This window comes from Mustela erminea, chromosome 8 (assembly GCF_009829155.1).
Source record: "Mustela erminea isolate mMusErm1 chromosome 8, mMusErm1.Pri, whole genome shotgun sequence".
Classification (NCBI taxonomy): Eukaryota; Metazoa; Chordata; class Mammalia; order Carnivora; family Mustelidae; genus Mustela; species Mustela erminea.
The window spans coordinates 81,128,580-81,147,752 of record NC_045621.1 but is presented as its reverse complement, the minus strand read 5'-3'; the positions used below and the strand labels follow the sequence as shown (position 1 = coordinate 81,147,752).

General features: G+C 40.9%; 1 protein-coding gene across 5 annotated transcripts in view; it reads left to right on the top strand.

Annotated features, from left to right (window-relative positions):
* Positions 1–12,450: 12,450 nt before the first annotated feature.
* Positions 12,451–19,173, top strand: part of LYPD6 (LY6/PLAUR domain containing 6) — a 121,277-nt gene continuing 114,554 nt past the window's right edge. For 3 of the 5 annotated variants that reach the window (XM_032356173.1, XM_032356172.1, XM_032356171.1), the window contains exon 1: positions 12,455–12,678. The gene's annotated coding sequence lies outside the window, so the exon portion shown is untranslated. Of the gene's footprint in view, positions 12,679–19,173 lie in introns of all 5 variants that reach the window. The other 2 variants (XM_032356178.1, XM_032356176.1) reach the window with 2 other exon arrangements.

Sequence of the window (19,173 nt, the reverse complement as noted above, 5' to 3'; positions counted from 1 at the left end):
GTAGAAGTTTTAAATATTCTAAAAGGACTCGAAGATAATGTTGAAGGAATTTCTCTCCAACTTGAACAAAGAGAGACATAGAAGGTGGAAAATTGGAGAGAAGAGATATGTAAATTAGAGGATAGATTTAGGAGGTCCAAAATCTAATAAGCATACCAGAAAGAAATAACATACAAAACAAAGGATAGGAAAATTTCAAATCAATATAATTTCCCTGAACTCGCAAACATGAGTTTCCAGATTGAGCTCTTACCACTCCCACCATTGTTATGAAGCATGGTATAATAAATGAAAAAAAAAAATTAAAAACAAGGCATCATTGCCAGATGGTTTTATTTTATTAATTTTTAAAATTTCTTTTCAGTGTTCCAGAATTCATTGTTTATGCTCCACACCCAGTGCTCCATGCAATACATGCCTTCTACAATACCCACCACCAGGCTCACCCAACCTCCCACCCTCTCCCCTCCAAAACCCTGTTTGTTTTTCAGAGTCCACAGTCTCTCATGGTTCATCTCTCCCTCTGATTTCCCCCAACTCCCTTCTCCTCTCCATCTCCCCATGTCCTCCATGTTATTCCTTATGCTCCACAAGTAAGTGAAACCATATGATACTTAACTTTCTCTGCTTGACTTATTTCACTCAGCATAATCTCTTCCACTCCCATCCATGTTGATACAAAAGTTGGGTATTCATCCTTTCTGATGGAGGCATAGTACTCCATAGTATATATGGACCATATCTTCCTTATCCATTTGTCTGTTGAAGGGCATCTTGGTTCTTTCCACAGTTTGGTGACTATGACCATTGTTGCTATGAACATTGGGGTACAGGTGGCCCTTCTTTCATTACATCTGTATCTTTGGGGTAAATACCCAGTAGTGCAATTGCAGGGTCATAGGGAAGCTCTATTTTTAATTTCTTAAGGAATCACCACACTGTTTTCCAAAGTGGCTGTTTACCAACTTGCATTCCCATCAACAATGTAAGAGGTTCCCCTTTCTCCACATCCTCTCCAATACATGTTGTTTACCGTCTTGTTCATTTTGCTAGGTGGTTTTAAAACATGTTCTCAAATTCCTTGACACCTTTCCCATCAAATAGTGGAATCTGGTGATTCTAATTATGCTGGATAGTTTGGGCAAAAATGCTGGTGCATGACTCCTGAAGCTACGTTACAAAAGGCAGTATGTAACAAAGGGATTTCATAGGGCTCTGTCTTGGGACAGCCACCCCTGGTAACCAGTCACCATACTGTGAGGAAGCCAGCAGCCACCGAGTGGACATGAGAGCAGATATTTCCAGCTGCCAGTCCTCCTTCCAGCTGCCCCTGCTGAAGGCCAAGAGGACTAGAGACAAGCTGTCACTGCTTTGCTGTGCTCTATTTTCAATTTATTTTTGCATATCTTGCAAGACAAAAAGTCAGGGGGACAGGCAACACTGTGGAAGGGTTTTCATGTGTTCAGAAAAATAGAATGAATGATCTCATAGAAATACCTGAAATATCTGCTACTTTACTCCACTGGCATCTCAACTCGTCTTGGGTCCCTGTACAGTGACCTATTTGTATAGCTTTTAAGATAGCTTAGTCAACTTTCCATTTTTCCAGGAACTGATGTTTTAATTTCTGGATTTATTTAATTTCTGCTTGCTTCATTTTAGGGTCATTAGGTTTTTCATTGGGTTTATAAAAATAAACCTTTGCTTATTTGTTTAATCCTTCGGATGATCTGGCAAACTGATGAAGTAAGCACAGTTTTCCCCTCTATCCCTTCCAAATTAAAATTTTTAAATTTTAAATTTTAAAACATGTTCAACCATGAGTGTCTTGACTCTGACCTCCCCCTGTATATAGCTGGAGATATGTCTGGCTATCATTAAGCAGTGTAGAACCCCATGAACTGGCAGCAGTAGAGAAGGCCCAACCCAGCCCCAAGAGCCCAAGACCTTTAAACTAAGTGCGCTGTCATCAAAGTTAGCAAGGACCCGATGACCCATCACACCTGGGATTCTTGGAGATTTGGAAGTGGCACAAGGAAAGATGATGTGACACACAGTCCAGTCTTTGATGATCTGATAGGTCCTGCCCTTCATTCTCTTCAACTTACAAAAGCCCTACACGTCACCCTTCCTGGTGCATACATTTTGGAAAATGGGGTCTAGTCCTTCATTTCTACAGAATTTTCTATAGAATAGCAATAGATCTTGGGTCCCACTAAAAATCTGGCAAATAACTTTCTCTTCTTCTCATCAAACCTTATGAATCTCCATGAAATTGAGGTAGAAGGTTACTGCAGAAACAGGAAAAACATTTGAGATGGAAGGGCAAGATACAAGAGGAGCTAGAAGTGAGCTCGGCCAGTGAGATAGCAAAGGGACTGTTGTGATAGAACAATCAAAGGACCCAGGAAGGAGAAGGCAGGCATCCTGCCTGCCATGTCGGAGCGTTGGGCATGAGATGAGCATTTCCCAGTCTCTGTGGGGCCTTGTGTACCCCTGCAGGGCACAGCAGCCCTGCAGTCTGCAGAGTGTCCCAGCACCCCCACACAGGGCCAGGGGGCTTTTATTATCTTTTCCAGAGAACAGAAGCATGGAGGGCATTTTCTTTGGGGAATCTATGTGGAGAGTTTATATAGCTTCTCCTATTCTATTTTCTGCTTTTTAAGATTTAAAATAAATGTCAGTATAGAGTAAGTAGTATAATAAGTAAAAAGGATTTTGCTTGCACATTTTCTTCATGTTTCTTATAGCAAAAGAAAATGATGTTAGCTGTAGGAGAGAAGTCATCCTTTTAAGCTGATTGGACAGAGAGGAAAGTGACAGAAGTTGTTAGTTTGAAGAGAACACACTTCACATCTATTTACCTTGTTTGGTCTTTGCAGGGAAAAGCTCTATAGCCACCGCCATCTCTTGAGGATGACTTAGCCCACTCTCCTGCAGTACCTTTAGACAGGCTGGAAACGTGGTTTATGGAAATAGCCACACTTAACAACTCTTGCATGTTAATTAACATGTGAGCATGTTCTTAACTGACTCTTAACTCTTAGCTTTCAGCGCCACCACCTTCACTTCCATGCTCTGCATTATGATAGTTGCTTTTGGAGCATGGCAATCCCAATCCCAACACAAACACACGCATGCACTCATGCACGCTTATACGCATGTGTGTGCGCGCGTGCACACACACACACACACACACACACGCTCACACGCATGCGCACACACGCTATGGCTCTGGCAATGTACTCTAGCAGCAGTGCACCCTCTGTTGGGTGTTCGTAGTACACTAGTACAAATTCTTCTTGTACACAAGTCCTGGGAATAATGTATAAACACCTGCTTAGGTGCTTTGGTTCTAAAGCACTTCTCACATCTCTTATCTCATTTAATCCTTACAGTGATCCCACAGTGCAGGCATTGTTATTAGCACCATTTTATAAAGGAAGGAATTAAAACTCAGAGAAGGTAAAGTATTCGCTCAAGTTCAAGGTGGGAGAGTTGGAGCCTTGAGCTAAGATATTCTTGTTTTTATTTATCATTGTATTATTTATATATAATAAAATAAATTATATATTATGTATTTCTTCTGATTTTATAGTTCTAATGTTTTACTGTTATTATTTATTTTAAAGTTCAAATTGTCCCAGATTAGGCCAATGGTAGCCACTTTTCGCTGGCTCCTGTGTCCTTTGACATGCCCCCCTTATTCCTTGAGCCATTTTGTCCTTTCTGTCATGGTTGGATGTTCTGAGTTCATCATGTACTTTTCATGCCTTATCTTGGGAATCAGCCATTTTACTAAGGAGTCCTAGGTGCTTTGGTGGGGAATGGAATTTAGAAATCAACATCTGATGCTAAGGGTACTCACCGTCTGTGTGTGCTGCTTGTAATCCAAGTGATTTCTTCTTGGCCTTCTCAAATAGAACCATGGGGAAAACTCTTTATCTATATTGATATGTATATCTGTATCTTTGTCTATATATAAAAAGAAACATACAACCATATACATATGTATCTTTTCTATATCTATCTGAATTTTAAAATGAATTTATATTAATATCTCAGATTCTCATCAGTTACCCTAGAGTCCACTCTGTCCTTCCCTCTTTCCATATTTCCATATCTATTTCCATCCTCAATAGATAGAAATCTGGCAAGTAAGTAAATATGCTGTGGTTAATGTTTCCTGTCCCTTAGGGGTTGCTGTCCTTTGTTGTCTGGTGTTCAGTATCTTGCAAATGATTGTTTTACAGATATTGTCAATTTGTAGGTTGTTTCCAGTGGGAGGGTAAATTCAATCCCCATAGTACCATCTTAGCAGGAAGCAGAGATCCACTAAGGCCCTTTTTGATGAGTTTTTAAATGTCTATTTATGAATTCTTACTGCTCAGGCACATTATATGATAAAGTAAATTTGGTGTTTAATACCTTGAGATTCCTGAGCTTCCCTAATCCTCCTGTTAACATGCTCATATTTCATATCTTTACCCTAGATTATTTGATCAAGACTTCGTCCCTCACTAGACTGAAAGCTCAATGAAACATGTCATCAGATATGTTATGTTTTGCTCATCATTGTCTTTCCAGATTCTAGGATGTACCTTTTGTTCAATATTCAGTAAGTGAATGAATTTGCTCTGTCAGCCAAACCCACTGCTATTTTTTTCCACATATAATTCCAGGGAATTTTAACACTTGCAGATTTGATTATTCTATATACTTTCACAGTGTTACCCTTAGAACGTCTCTCCATTTACCCAATCTACCTGTCATGGAGAATGGTAGCAAAGAAGCACTTCTGTGTTAGACTTGAAAGACTGTGTCTTATGCCTTTCCACCAAAAAAGAAGGACTGACTGCTGGGATCCTGGGAGTTAGGTCTTAATAGCCTATGATATTCAAGGGTCTCCCAAGGTGTGACAGCCAAATCCAGCACAATGGCCCCTAGTCATAGATGTGTTGCTAGAGAACTCTATAATCTTATTGGAAAATCCTGTTTCCTTGTTGGAAATAATCTCTCATTGGGAGAAAGCAGGAGACAGATCATTATGACAACATCCAACATGTAGTACTAGGTATATGAACTGTTCACTGTTGACTCTTCAAAAGACGATCAGGAAAACCTGTAGATCAAGCAAAGTTAAATTTATTAGCTCTACTGAAATATGGACACCTCCTGGACAGTCTTAATAGAGACTCAGAATTGGAAAATCAGGCTATGGTATGAGAGACTGAACATAACAAATGGGCAATGGCCAGACCATATGTAACAATAGAATTGTGACCCACAACTTCTGCAGCAACTATCCCAGGAAGCCAAACCATAACCTCTGCAGCAACTGGCACAAAATGATCAGGACTGGTCCATGATTGACAGCTCCCCTTAATTCTGCCCCTGCTTCCCCAACTCAGGACCAACCAGGGAAAGCCATGTATGCTCTTCAAACCAGTCTCATGGGATGCCCTGCTTCTTGTTGGCCCACCTCCAGCTTCTCCATGACAACAGCTTCCAATCACAGCATACTCAAATCATACCCCATACCCCCACTTTTTTTTTTTTTTTTTTTTAAACTCTAAGGCTTTACCACTGCTCTGTCAGGGCATAGTCTCTGAAATCCAAGCAATGGTGGCTGACTCTCTTGCTATAGCCAGCTGTGAATAAACAGCCACTGTTCTCATCTGGGTTCCCTTTATTTTATTTCCACAGGTATTTATGAAAGTTTTAGAGTCTTGGCTGTGATTTCAAGGCAAGTCTTGAAAAGCAGGAACTGGTTAGAATGGGCAGAGTTTATGACATAATACTTTTGGAAGGCACAGTGAGGTGAGAGTCTTGAAGTACTCACTCGATGAGAAGGTAACCTTGAAATGCAGGCAGTTTAATATGCTTGCCATCTTGTTTTCCAGGAGTGGTTAATCCCTGGAGCAAGAAGTTAGGCTATCTTTCTTTGGTCTCAGTAATGTTTAACACGGGGAGAAAAGTATGCCTGGTCCAAGAATTGGTTAACACAAGGACATTGTTTTGGCTTAACTTCTTGGGGTGGACAAGGGAAAAGAAATATTTTTAAGTCCATCCTTGACTTTTTCTTTCTTTATCCAACCCAGACACATTGGTCAGTCACTTGAATAATGTCCTTGTAGTCTAAACAACTGCCTGAGCTATTGCCCTATTGTACTAGCCCACTGAGTGCTAAACCTGGATTAATCCTATATTTTGTGATAATCCTACATTTTGTATGTTGTTCCTACAGCTATCTGTTGGTGGTGGCTATGAGTGGTGAACTCAGAAGGGTGCCAAGGCCACATGTGGGCACATGACTGGTTCACAATGTCTGCTATGGACACAAGTGGACACAAGTGAGAGTTTAATTTTATATACAATGCTCAAAAATGTATATCTCTATTGAGTTTTGGACCTGCATATCCAGCTATCTACTAGGTAACCTTAGCTGCATGTTTGCAACCCCCTCAATCTGCACATGGCTAAAATTGAAATTATAATTGCTCTCTTCCACCAAAGGTTTGCTAATGGAGCCATCAGATTGCTCTCATGATCCTTACGAGAGTGTTTCCTGCAGCCATTACCATAGTTCAGATTAGCACTCAGTTCACAATAAACCCTCTTTGCCATCTGGCTAAGGAAATTTTCTCTGATTGTGGAATTATAGGTATCAGCAATGGGGATGAGAGAAGAAGTTGACGACATGATGGAAACCCAACCTCTTGAAATTTTACCTATCTCATTTTTTCTTGGCCCTACATACAGAATTAAGATCAGAGGCAAAAATTTAACCAGTAGTTGATTTTCTCAGGTATGGTGATAGGAACAGGGAAAAAAGAAGATAATGAAACTTTTAGACCTTTCTGGATTCATTTTTACAATATCTTGTTTAGTTTACATCTATCTGTCCATCGCCCTCAACTTCCTTTCCTTAACCTCTAGTATTTTCATTGTCACATGGTCATTAGGAGACAACCTTATTTATGTGAAGAATTACAGCATCGATTCCTTGTAGGATCTTTTCATGCTTATGCAAAAAGTGGTCCCTGATAGAAACAAGGTATAAAACTGATTGATGTCTTAAAGCAACTGAGGGGGTCTCTGCTGGCAGCCAGGACTACTGTTTCCTGGTAGAAAAACTGGTAGAGAAAATTGAGTTCTTATAATAAATTCCATAACAGCAGCTTAGCTGTAAATGATTTTTTAAAAGTCACTTGACTGTGCAAACTGGTTAGAGCAGAAATATTTTAATGATATTTCAAGAGCTTAATGTCAACCATCAGTGTCCAATAAATGAAAATTACTTTTAGTGATACATCTGGAAATATGATGGTTTTTTGAGCCAAAATCTCTCAAGCTTTGCATAAAATCTGGGTTTTTATTTTTACTGTGTGCTTGTTATATAAATTTCTGATATTTGTGATAGAGGAAAAGAAGATAAATTAGCCACTGGGATATTGAAAAATGAGTAAAATGTTAAAACATGTTAAATTTATTGTTTGCTCATTGAGAGAGAGAAAGAGAGTGAATAATTTATTTAAGGAAAACAATTTTACTTAAAGAAAGGGCAATATTTTAATAAGCAGAAAGGGGAAAAGGAATATATTTTGAAATAAGAGCAGTGTCACTGGAATGAAAAATGCAATGCACCAAAGTAGCTACTTGGAGCGGAGAAAACACTCATCTGAATGGAAAATTTTGTTACATTCCCATAAAATTGCAACTTTATCCTTATTCTTATCTGTTTATTTATTAAACCAATATTTATCTAGTACCCACTGTGTGTACTGGTATTGTGTGAGGCATTGGTGGTGTTTCAGTGACTAAGAGAGGCTACAGTTTTTTCTTGTACAAAGACCACATTTAGTGAAATCTTATTAATTGATTAATTCCTACACTCATTATATTAGGGAAAATGAGGTTTAGCTCCAGCTCCATGTGACAAGAAATGAGAAACAACAATGGTTTAAACAACTGCCTCATATAAAAGTAGATCATTCCAGATCTCCAACTGTGGCTCTGTCATCATGAAAAACCTGTAGTGCTTTTATCTCACTGCTCTGCCATTCCTAACCAGTGTGAGCCTCAGCTTTTTGAGTCTGGTTTCTCTCACTTAGCATGATATGTTGAGATAGACCATGTTTGTACCAATAGTCTGTACCTTTTATTATTGAGTGGTATTCTATTCTCGGGATGTCCTATGGTTTTATGTATTCCCCAGTTGAGGGACTTTGGGGTTAGTTTGAGATTTTAATAATAAAATTGCTATAGCTATTTGTTAGGTTTTTGTATGAACATAGGTCTTTCATTTCACTTGGGTGAATACCTAGTATTGGGAAGATTGTGTTGTATGGCTAAGTATACAGCAAAGTTTATAAAAGCTGTGAAACTGTTTTTAGAATGGCAGTACCATTTTGCATTCGCACCAGCAATGTACAAGAATTTCTCCGTGCTCGGCATCCACATCAGCATTTGGTATTGTCAGTTGTGTGTGTATATTTAAGCCATTCTATTAAGTGTATCACATTGAAGTCTTAATTAACATTTTATTAATGACTAGGGATACTGAGCATCTTTTTGGTTACTACTTGTCATCTGTGTATCCTCTTTGGTAAAATGTCTGTCTACATCCTTTGGGCCTTTGAAAAATTTGGTTGGTTGTTTTTGTTGTTGTTTAGTTTTGAGAATTCTTTATATACATTGGCTATAAGTCGTGTGTCAGATATATGAGTTGCGAACATTTTCTCCCAGTCTTTTTTCTCATTCCCTCAATCGTGTTGTTTGCAGAGCAAACATTTTAAATTTTGACCAAGTTCAATTATTTATTCTTTTATGGATTATGCTTTGTGTCTTTTAGCTTTATGTTTTCAAGTTGGATTTTTATATGTTAAAAGCCAAATTTATAAAAAAACAAAAGAATAAATTTCTTCCAGCAACAGTAGATTATCTACAAATAGTAAATTAGCTGTATCTTCTAAGGGTGACATCAAATGAGAAGAAATTAGATAATTTATGTTAGGGAGAACCAAATTAGAAAGATAAGGTAAGGACCTAATGAAATGAATTTTGAAAACTGAGAAGTGAAGTCTTTCAGATTTTATACAATAATAGCATGTGAATACATGAAATAAGACGCTTCGCGGGGATTTAAATACTCACTTCCTTATTTATCTGTTTATGTAAAAAAATTTTACTAACCATGTACTATGAACCAGGCACTGTGTTCTAGATGGGGTTACGTGGTTGAATATTATGGGCGATAAAACTTTGGACCAACAAATCAACAGATTATAACACAATGTGGTAAGAGTTATGGTTGGCGTATGTACAAAGTAAACCACACACTTTTTTTTTTTTTTTGCAGGTTTCATCACACTTATCTCAGTTTGCAATCATTTATCTATGTGACTTGATTTAATGTTTGTCTCTCTCATGGTGTGTTCCAGCAGTATAAATATGATACGTGTTTGCTTCATTGTGGTTGGCACATAATAGGAGCCGCAGAAACAGTTGCTGGGTAAAGAAAGCACTTGCTATTGAAGTACAGAGAGGAGGAGCTGCTAAATCTGCCCCTGAAACTTTTGAGGGCTTCATTTAAGCAGTAATATTTGAAATGAGTCCTGAAGCAGATGTAGGAGCTGCTTGGGGGCCGGGAAGGGGGAAGAGAGGAGAAGAGCAGTATTCCCACACTCTATAGTCTTAGCCATGGACACATGAAGTCACCTAACACAGAAAACGGAAAGTTGTGGGGGGATAGGGTCATCCTGTGTGGTGAAGTGTGGGGGGCAGGAGATGAGGCCAACATGAAAAGCTGGGGTCAGGCTGGGAAGGAAGGGCTTTGCCAACCAGGCTAAGTTTGAACTTCATAGCAATGGAGTTGGGGGACAGGTGGATTTTCAGCCTTTTTTTTTTTTTTAAATAATTTTATTTATTTATTAATTTGTTTATTGGGGGGGGGGGGCGCAGAGGGAGAGACAGAGAATCCCATATGGACTCCATGCTGAGACTCAGAGAACATGACCTGAGCTGAAGCCAAGGATCTGATGCTCAACCTACTGGGAGACCCAGCTGCCCCAGATAGTAAACTTTTCAGTGACATGATTATCTTAAGGAGAGAAGGCAGCGTGGGGACTGACTGGGTAGTAGAGGAGTTAAAGCTGTTTGCTGAAACCAGTAAGAGATGACAGGGTGCTGCAATGCTAGTGGGGAGGTGGAGAAGGACACTTCTGAAAATTATTCGAGGAGACAGAATTTATGGAACTTAGTGATTGATAAGATTCGAAGGGTAAAGTAGAAGGAGGATTTAATATTTTAGCTCTTAAGATGCCTGAAGGGTATTGTGTGTTTGGAGTTAATATATTTAATTTTTTCCCCCTGATTAGTAAGTATTACATGTTCTTTAGAAAATACAGTGAAGTATAAGGAAAAAGACCAAAAAAATCCACCTATTATCCTAGCACACAGTGATAACCACTTGCTGACATTTCCAGGACATCTCTCTCATTCTTTTAAAACACATCTTTGAAAAGAGGTCCTAATGATTCCCTCTCCATCAGGAACTCAGTCTCATGAACTGCATGAATATCCTGAACTTCATTTTGAATGCAAATATTAAGTTTCGACTAAACTAGGAGCTGTACCACTTTTGTAAAAAATCAAGTGAGCTAGGTACACGGACAGGAACTCTGCAAGAAGGAATTTCTTTCCTGGAAACTAAGTAAGTGACAGCAGTGACACCCAAGACATGCCCTTGTAAGTACCAGATTCTAACTTGCAGAGGTAATCTGCTTAGTTGCTGAGGGACATTACCAGTTTCAGTTTGATTAATTCATGTTCAGCTCATTCAGTGGGCCGAGCCATGCAGGAAGACAGCACCGCAGCAATCACCTCATGGGCGCAAAGGTTCTAAACGAGTGCTAATTATTTTTGCCCATCTGAACCCTGAGCTTCATAAGGAAAGCACATAAAGAGTAAGAGAAAAGTTTTCTGAGGCCAGGAGCTGTGAATGAAGAACATCTTATCCAAGTCCCTTCCAAACAGAGGGAATGAGAGGGAAGTTTGAAAAAAAAAAAAAAAGATATTTTAGAAACAAAACAGATGAACATAGGGGAAGGGAAGGAAAAATAAAATAAGATGAAAACAGAGAGGGAGACAAACCATATGAGACTCTTAACTATGGGGAACAAACTGAGGGGTGGTTGGGATGGGGGGTGGGGAGGTGGGGGTTGGGGGAGGAGAAGGGGTAAATGGATGATGGACATTAAGAAGAGCACTTGTTGTAATGAGCACTGGGTATGATGTGCAGCTAAATCACTAAATTCTACCTCTGAAACTAATAATGCACTATATGTCAATTCAATTGAATTTAAATAAAAAAAATTAAAAAGACACTTTTACGTTGAGAAGGAGCAGATTAAGGGGAAGAGCCAAGCCGGAAGATTCAGAACAGGCCTACCTGAAAAGAAGCTTGAAAAATAGAAAGTCCAAGGAGGAGAGAGAGGATACTCATAGCGGGGCAAATGGACCTAAAGCGAAGGTAGTCCTGCAGACCAGGTACCAGGCAGAGGTGGGGCGGCTGTGGGAGACCTTCCGAGGATCTTCTCTAGTCAGCGCCCCCTCGCCCAGCTCCGGTAATGCTCAGTGGGGGAGAAGGGTAAGGCCGTGCTCCTTTTCCACTTTGAGGCTTTAGATTAAAAAGCACAGGAGAGTGAAACCTGATTTACAAGGAAGAGAAAAATCAATACCTCCTGAGAGATTGGCGGGGTCGGGAGTTTGGGGGTGGCTTTACCTGGGAGAAAGGTTTGGCAGAGGGTGGGAGAACTATGCCTACTAAAACCACGATCAGATTCCCACTTTCTCAGAAAGACCTGCCTCCCAGGCTTTCTCCCACCGCTCCATCACCCACCCCGCGGTCTCGTCTTCTATTGCAAACGTCAAGCGGTCTAGATCTGCCCTGGGTTCGGAGAGGGACTTGATTTTCAGCTCGTTAGGTGCTGAAAATGCGGCCCTGGGGATGGCCAGGAGTAGGATTTGGCTGGGGCCATTTCACAATGCCAGGTTTCCACCACTCAACTGCTAGCCAGGGTGCGGCGAGCCGCCTAGGGGGTCGCTCACAGGAAGGAATCGGTGCAACCTGAGCAAACACTGCTGGTTTGGAACGCTCACTGGGAACGGGCTTCAAGGGCAGGTCTTAAATCCTCTCTGTTCCGCCCGCCGAACGCGGACCCCACTGCCCGCCGGAGCGCGGAGCCGGGAGCCCCACCTGCAACCGGCGATCTGCTCCTGCGGGCTGGAGTTTGCAGACTTGGCGCTCAGGCCGACTCTCCCGGAGTTGGGTCGAGCGCGCCGGGCCAATAAGCGCGCCCCGCGGAGGGCTCGGCTCCCCCCGCGCGCGTTGATTGGTCCCGCGGCCCGCGAGGCAGGGCTGGCCGGCCGGGGCTGCGGGCGAAGGCGAGTGCCCGGCGCGGGTGGGAGTGGCGCGCGCGCCCCCCGCCGACCCCCGCCCCTCCCCGCCGCGTTCTCTCTCCTTCCTCTTCCCTCCCTCCCTTGCTTCCTCCCCGCACTCCCCGGCTCCGGCCGTGCGCTGGTGGGGCTCCGCATTGCACACTCTGGGGGCGCCGCAGTGTTCGTGGGATGGGGAAGCGGGCTGCCGCTGGCGGCCGGAATCCGCGCGCAGCCCGGGTGAGTAGAGGCGGGCTTCCCGGGAGAGCACAAAAGGAGACTGGGTTGGTGCCAGCGGCCCTAACTATGCGGGTTCTGGGCGCCCCAGCAGTGGGCTTAGTCCCTGGAACTACCCAGTGCTAAGACACCCATCCCCACCCCCTTCCCGGGGCCCGCGGAGCTGGGGTCCTCGCCTCTGCATCCCGCTCCGGTGTTCTGTCCCCGAGTGGGCAGCCAGTACTGAGCGCAGCCTGGGCAGGTCTAGAGGGGCGTGTGCGTGCGTGTGTGTAGTGCTGGCGCACAGGGGGTGGCATGGAAATGTCAGTAGCTGCCAAGTTCAACGCCGGAGGAATCTTTCCCAAGAGTAATTCAGCACCTTCTCAGGGCCAAGTGTACGTCCACCAGGAACTCCAGCTGGAGGGAGTTCCTGCGGCGGAGTGGCAGCGCCCCACATGTTGCTGCGGGGGGTGGGGGGGTGTCGATGGCCTGGCTGCGCCCACCCGGGGCCGCTGCCCAAGATGCGGTAAGCTGGGGCGCCTCCAGCCTTTGCGGGAATTCTCCAGGCCCTCCGACCACCCACCCGGGCGACCCGCAGAAGGGGCCGTCCACCCACAGAGCCAGGGCTTCGCCTGGGCTTGACTTGGCGATGTGTTTTTCTCTCTGGTAACAGCAGTTCAGTTGATTTACATTTGGCTAAATAGTCAGTTTTAGCCTAAAGCTCTCTATCTGTGGGTCTGTCTGACCGGTTCCGACCCCCACCACAGTATCATTATCTCTCCTCCCCTCCCCACTACCCCCCCACCCCCCGCCCCGGGCATCTACCCCTCTCCTCACTTGGCCGTACAAAACTTGATGTTTCTACATGATGGCATCTGGCGAGGTCTCAGGTATCTTAAGTGTCACAATCATTTGCCATTTCCTTGGGACTACGAACACTCGTATAATTTGGGGGGGGGGTGCTGTTGAGCGGGCAGCAGATCTTAGGTAGCGATTTGTTGGTAGGATAGCACTGACCTCCCAGAGCATATGACAAAAAGAATGTTAAGCTTCTCCCTCTGGTAACCTACCCAAAGTGTGACCTCCAAAATTCAATTTTCTTTGTGGGAGACTAGGGAGTTTAGATTCTCCAGGGAGCAGCTTATTTCTTGTTAAATTGAACTATGGTGACATACACTCTGTTCTGCTCTGCTCTGGCCAGCCATTGCAGATGCCATGATATTATTAGAGCAATTCCCTTAAAGCCATTACATTTTCTTTCGAGTGAGAGGACTCAAGATAGCTGCTTAAAATTTTGGATCTGCACCTTATTTCTCTGGAAGACATTAATGGTTACTGTATATGTGCTCACGTGTACCAAGTTTGCAAAAGATATTTGTGCAATCGTCCATGAAATGGCTTAATGCACATTTATGTTAAACCCATTTAAATGTAAAACATCTATCTGTTTTCAATTTTAGTTTCCACCTTGACCAAAGGCACCAGACTGAAACAGGACTTAGAAGAGGCTTCCTTGTTTAAACAGAGATTGTAGAGAACTCTAGTCCTTAGAGCACACAATAAGCTCTTTGAGCTTGTAGGTATACAAAGGCTGTAAAGATTGTGAACTGGTTCTTTGGGTTAAAAATATCAGAAATGCATCCAGACCAAAAAAATGTAGATAGGATTCTTGGGTCTACATTTTGAAGCTGTTGACAGTCTTTTGAAGATGAATGTTTATATTACAGAATGCATAAATGAAGCTGATTACAGGCAAATAATGTCAAGGTATCATGGTATACAGTTTACATAGCACACTGAGATCTGCTATTGAAGTGTCTGTGAGGAAGTTGTATTTTTGTCACCCCCATTTTACAGGTAGGGTAGCTAAGGCTCTTGGAGATTATGATTTTTCCAAGGTGAATAGTAGAGTTCATGTTTTTTTCTACCTTCTTACTTTCATTGCTCCCTCCCTTCCTTCATGTGGGCTACTTCTTCAGTGTTTTCCTAGTTCTAATTTCTGCATCTCTTTTTATTATTCAACCCATGGCTTTAGGACCATTGTGTACCAGTCCCAAAAAACTTTGCTCTCTGCATTTAAGTCCCACTAAGATGTAGGCTGATAAGGATTTAAGGAGAAAGCTAATGTTTTTAAGGAACTATCCTCTTCAAAGTGTTATATAATTTTTGTTAATGAATAGTTAAATATACAAGTAATCAAATCCCTAAAGAATGATGTCCTGATGGTAGTGTTTCAGGAAAATCACGGGATTGATAGTGATAAAGATGTTTGTAATAGTGACAGAAATATGTAAGTCTTCCATTTTATAAGCAGAAGCTCCTCATAAACTCTATAGACTATTACAAGGAAACCCTAATAAATGATTATTTCATTAGTGCCATTCTTATGTTAAAAAGAATTGACAAAACAGATTACTTAAATAAACCCAAAACCAGTCAGGGGAAAAAACCAAAAACGCATTTATTAAGAAGTCCCCAAATCCTCATTAACGAGTGCACAAATGCAACAGAAGTATTGATTAGAGGGAAATCCTATTTTTAATTGCATGGTTAGCAATAAGGAACATAGAGATACCTGTCTGCCTATCTGATTATTTATTAAAAACCCATCATTTTCAAATCTTTTTTTGGGAAATTATTGCTCACAATATTGATTTGTAACATTGTATAATATTTGTTAAGATAAATAGATTTAATTTTGTTTGCCTTAATGTAGAATGTAGGTAGGTATTGAGTTTCCAAGTAATAAGTCCTAGTTAAGTATCTGGGCTTTGGAAGCAAGTCTTGGCTTCACATACTAACTGTGGGACCTCAGAAAGCAATCGAACCTCTCTGTGCTTCAGAGAGGCACATAGGAAAATATATACGTTTTCTTGTGTGTAAAACATGTATAGTAATGACACGTATTTCATGCAGTTTTTGAGTTTATCTTTATGGCAATATTCAGTGAGCATCTACTAAATGCCAACGCTGCTGTAGGTGCTAGGGATACATGGACAGACTCCTCACCCCTGTTTACAGTCTAATGCCTGAGAATTAATGACACGATGCTTGTCAGATACTTAGTGTGGAACGTGACACCCAGTAAATGCCCCATGATTGTTACCTGTTGGTATCTTATGTTCATCCTGGAAATGTTCACTGAGTACCTTGCAGATGCGATGCAGATTGGAGCACATAATGAGGAATATATATATTTCAATTTAATTCGATACTCTAATGGGAGAGAGGACTCCAAAGAAAGACATCAAGTATGTAATCAGTTCTCTGAAAGATAATTCAATGCAGACATGTAAGAGGAAAAAATGGAGATAAATACTTAATTAAATTATCCATAAGAAAGTGGGGAGTAGAATTTCTTTATGATAACTTAGGATAAAAAAAAGGCCTTGTTTTCAAGCTATTTGAAAAACTGATTACATAGAAAAAAAAAAAACTAAAATGAGCTCTTACTTAGATATATGTAATGAAAAAGAAAATTTTGAAGGGTCAGATTACTGATTCAAGCTTGCAAAAGGTGACAAATCCCAGGCACACAAAAATAAGAAAGCCAATCATGAATTTGAAAAAATCCTTGCAGTGGATTCCTAAAACAATAGCGAAAGATTCTTAAATACTGTGAAATGAGAGTTGTGGAAGCACCTGGCTTACATCGTACCAAGTATATACTCACAGATTTAAAAAAAACAAAAAACAAAAAACAGTGTAAATGAAATCCTTGCTTCACCTTTCACTGAGTAATATTCTTACACCCAGACTTCCCAAGCAATAATCATATAGGAGGAAACAGACAAAATGATAAATGCTCAGGACATTACAGACCTAATCCACAGACTAGATAAAGAGAAATCACTAAGACCAGGTGGCCGTTACCTTAGTTTGTTGATGAACTTAGTGTGTAAGTGACAGCTCTCTGGGGCATTGGCTGGTAACCTTAGGGTTCCTGTCAGCAGAAAGGTTGACTTTTTTTTTTTTTTTTTTTTTTAACCCTTATCAGGTTTCTATAAAAGAAGAGCTAGACGGATACTGGAAGTCAAATTCTCAGGCACACATTACACATAGAATGAGCAGATTGTTTTTCATGAAAGTGGAAACGTAGAACTAGAAAACATCTATTGACATTTGAAAGTAAGAGACTTGGGACAGAAAGTAATAAGCCCAAAGACTATGTAATTCCCCTATTCCCCCCTCCCCCCCCCACCTGCTCAGCCTCATTCTCTCTCTTGCCAAGAAGGCATGCAGGCTAAAATTAAAAATAGGTTCAAGAAATGTGTAGGTATATGTGTGAGTGATTGCCACATAATAGGTTTTTAGGGGAGACAGAAGTACTAGGCAAGGAATTCTCATCTTTTGACAGTCCTTTCAGAAGCCATAGATGTAAGAGTTCTTAAACCCAGGATTGTCCTACCGTCTCTGCCATGAAGAAGAAAATCAAGATTGTTACCTGAATTATCAAAACAAGTATCTTTAAGCAATTCTAAATGATTAACAATATAGTTATTATGTTTGAGCGGCAGGATATTGGGTGACTATTTTCTTTCCTTTTTTTTTTTTTCCCAAGATTTTTTATTTATTTATTTGACAGACAGAGATAACAAGTAGGCAGAGAGGCAGGCAGAGAGAGAGGGGGAAGCAGGCTCCCTGCCGAGTAGAGAGCCTAATGCGGGGCTCAACCCCAGGACCCTGAGACCACAATCTAAGCCAAAGGCAGAGGCCCAACCCACTGAGCCACACAGGTGCTCCATGGGAGACCATTTTCCAAAAATGTATTTCTTAATGTTTTTATGCATAGAAGGTAGGAGAAATAAAGATTGCATTATTCTCATCTCACTTTTTCCTTTTCAGTACTGAGTTGTATAGTAAGTTAGAAATGTATTTAAGTTTCCATCAAGACATCTAGAAATACTAGTTCCTTTATGCCATTAAAGCAATTTAAATAATTATACATTTACTTGCACTTACAATAATGGCATTTATTACCCTCTACTTTTGTTTATATGGCTTTTTATCTACAGCGCTCTATGTGCTTGGCAGGATTATGTTAATTGTCCATTGGCAGAGAAGCAGAGCCCAGTAAAGTTTAGGGGTCTAGGTTCTGCTGGGTTGTAATTCTGCCCCACCAGTTTCCAACTCTGTGACCTTGGGAAAGTTATTTAGTTTCCTCCAGTTTAACTGGTTGCCATTAACTAGCTGGGTGACCTTTAGCAAGTTAGTCCCCCACTGTCTGGACTTCATTTGCTTCAACTATAAAATCAAGGGGCTGCTCAAATTAAACTTTAAATTCCCAGGTGAGTAGGAACCAACACTTTTTTTTTTTTTTCCATTTAAAACTACCCATTAATGCTGACCTACTAAAATAGTTTTGAGCAACTGAAAGTGTGGCATAATGTTGGTATTTAAACCAAACAAAGTTAAACAGAGTTTTTGGCTTCTGAGAGCTGAATCTCTAATCAATAATTTAAAAGATACAGCACATCTTCCTGGAATTTGTTCTTTTCTTGCTTTGTAGATCTTCACTGTTCTTTGACTTGATTATTCATGCAGAATACATTCAATTTCTTAGAATTTTTCTATCTGGAAGAGGAAAAAATCCCACTTTCAAGTGTTCAAAAAATATTACTACTTAAAAATACTGGCTTTAATAGAAGTAATACTCTGCATTTATGTAGTATCTTTCCATGTAAGATCAAAGGACTGGTATTAGAAGTACATGGTTTTTCTTTTATGTATAACTTCATAGAAGAATTTTCTTTTATGAAATTCTTTTAATTCATATTCCCAATCACCCAACTGAGTGAATTTCCAGAAACTTTTGTAGCAGTCTGACTCTTGGTCACACATGTCCTTGGTTAGGATGTCCTTATATCCATTACTTCCCAACTGACAATCTTTTCACCCTTCAGGTCCTAGTTCAATGCATGCTTCCAACAGAAGCCTTTTCTCCTGATTGTCCTCTCCTCAGTAAAAATTTTACTCTTTTACTTATGCTTGTATTTCAAACCGACATGTTTCTTACATGTAGCTTATTATTTTCATAATGTCTTATTTCTCTTGAATGCCAGCAGAAGCATATTGTCTTACACAGAGTAATCCTTCAAAAGTATATGGAGGAGAATTAGGACTTTCATAGAGAAGAAGCTGTAAAGATTGGATGGGAGCATCACAAAAGATTGGTTGAGATGGAAGGGATGGATTGGTTTGCTAACCTTTACTTGGCTTCACTTCTCTGCCAATGGAAAATCTAGTCTCTGGATGTCCATGAAGAACAAATACTACAAGCCATGACTGTTCTCTTCAGAGACGCTTCCCTACTTTTGTTTCCCAGAAACACCTTCTAGTATTGAGGTTTATATGGAACAGACTCCAAGCTGCTAGTCACCATGACTGAAGGCTTGGGAAAGATAGGTATGCCATCTTCACAGGTGGATATAAAAAACTGGCTGATCGCACTTTCATACTAAGATGTACTGTGCTTTTTAAAGTTCACAGATCATTTCAGTTCAACAAAAACAACAGAAA